This window comes from Aplysia californica, unplaced genomic scaffold, assembly GCF_000002075.1.
Source record: "Aplysia californica isolate F4 #8 unplaced genomic scaffold, AplCal3.0 scaffold00325, whole genome shotgun sequence".
NCBI lineage: Eukaryota > Metazoa > Mollusca > Gastropoda > Aplysiida > Aplysiidae > Aplysia > Aplysia californica.
The window spans coordinates 206,941-209,370 of NW_004797595.1; positions in this window are offsets into that span (position 1 = coordinate 206,941).

Sequence of the window (2,430 nt, forward strand, 5' to 3'; positions counted from 1 at the left end):
CCCACAAGACCTACTAGAGCGTTACCTTGCAAAGGGAAACCCAACGAACATGCACACAGACAACAACAGCTATAGCACAAACAGTGTTTGACGCACTGACCGTAGTTGCAAAAGTAAAAGCCACGAAATTAAGCATGCCATTCAGACACCTACGAAAAAGTCGCTTTTCAAGACAAAAGAACAACACAATGGCTATTCAAAGAAATATTAAAACGTTATCGTGTATTTTCAATGAGCTCCCAATTCAAGATCAAGGACATAGCGATATAGTGATTGTTGTAACTGGTATTATTTAAAAGAAATCGTATTTTGAATCAGGATATTCCCAGTTTTTCCTGATTCTACGACAAACTCAAGGCAGATAGAGTACTTTTTAAAAATTTATTTTAACAGGTTTTAACAGCTCTGAGCTATTTATTTCACTCAGAGCTCTCGGGATGGAAGATGAAGTACAATCGTCGTGGATGAGAAAATTAACTTAAAAGATGTGCACAACTGCTGCTGTGCACCGGATTTTTGCTTTCATTTTTTCCGTGCTTTGCCCATTCCGTGTTTCGCGGATATTTTGAATCTCAGTCGCCTAGTTAAGTGTCGTTTGTGTTTTTGGGATCCAATTTATAGATATCTAGCTCACCCACCGTGAAACCAGTGCTTTTTGATAATAGCTTTTAATTCCATTTACTTTGAGCCTTGAGATTCTAAATTAGCGACAATGCCGATTTGTCTTTTTCAGAAATATATTTTTTGGGGTCTTTAGATCTATAGGTTGATGTGAAAGGGTACTTATCCCCGTCACTAGTGTCTTTTTAGGAGAGTCCACTGAAAGTAAATGTTTTTACTGAACAATTCTGAAACATATTTCTTTTTGATCTATTAAAATTGGAAATTTCCGAAACCGAAAGATGGTGCACACGCAGGAAGCCATAACAGAAAACGAAAACAAAAACAACTTACTCTTACGAGTCACACTGTGTAAGTTATAACAGGTTTTTTAAAAAATACAATGTTTTCTTTAATAAAGACAAAGAGAAAACCTTGCTTATCAATACGCTGGCCAGAACCATTTACTTATTTATAATTAAAAAAAAAAGATTGATGCCAGATTACTAGATCTAGATCTAGAGCAAAATAAGTAGATCTAAATCTGGATTCTAGATCTAGATCTAGTAAGTTTGATACAAAAGTTATCACTGCAAAATCCATGACGTTTTTAATTTGGACGGGCTATAGTACCGCCCCTTTCGTAATTTCGCGAACGGCTTGAATTCTTGGAAGAATTTTGAAAATCGCAAAAGTCAAGAATTTAAGCAAAGTGCGAACAAAAAAAAAAAGAAAAAAAAAAGCCAAACAAGAACCCCCTGGTATACAGCTAACCAAACAAAACACTGGTTCTCGCAGGGTGGTGCCCAAACTCTGTCTGTGGTGGTGCCCCAGTTTGGAACTGCGGCACAGAGATCTCTGTGATGAGATATAACTTCCTGTGCTTACTGCTTGTGACGCCAACCGTGGTGCGACCGTCCCAGGAACTGAACACGATTTAGAAAATATAAATTGTGGTGAACGGCAGATTTTTTTTTCGAGAAACTCTCTTTGGAGTCAACTTTTCAGCCGCACACAGTGCTTTTAAAAAAAGTTTTATCTTTATTGGTATTTCCAACTTGGCACTGTTTACTTGAATCGACGTGGCACTTTATCGTTTAGAAAGACGCCGGTGTTTGGTTAGGGTTGTTTTGTGGGGTGGGGAAGAGGCAGGTATGGTTTGGGCCCATCGTTAGCTCAATTGGTATAATTGGGAACATTGCGTGAGTGACCCTTGTTTGAGTCCCCATCGAGCGTTCTTGAACTTAAGTTGTTTTAAGACTCGCTAAATATATGGCTCGGCCATATGGGAAAATAGCATTCCTTGCTTCTTAATTTACTTTTCAGTATTTAACACAGAATAGACCCATATCATGGCGTACATACTGTGTGGTCTGCTCTGTCAGTGTAACGTCTGTTGTCTAGTGGTTAGGCTGTGGAACTCGTAACCGAAAAGGCAAGGATTCGTACTCGTCGGTGGCTCCAACGATGTGTCCTCGGGAAAGACACTTTGCTCGAACTTTCTTCACTTTACGCAAGCGGGAATGAGTCCCCAGCTATTGACGGCAAGAAATCTTGCAGCGCTTACTCGGCTGCTTGCACTGTATGCTTTCCAGAGAGCCGAAAATATTTCTGGGTGAACTGGGTCCGCTATGGCAATAATAGTAGTAAAGTGCATAGAGTATACTGTTAGGCACGGATATACGCAATAGAAGTGCAATAATTATTGTACAGAGAGTTTCACAACACAAAGACTGCAGTTTGAAAAGTCTAGAATAAACTGCTATTATGTCACCCTGTTGAAAGTAAACCGAGGTAATCTATGGTTTCGTGCGCGTGTGTGTGTGTGTT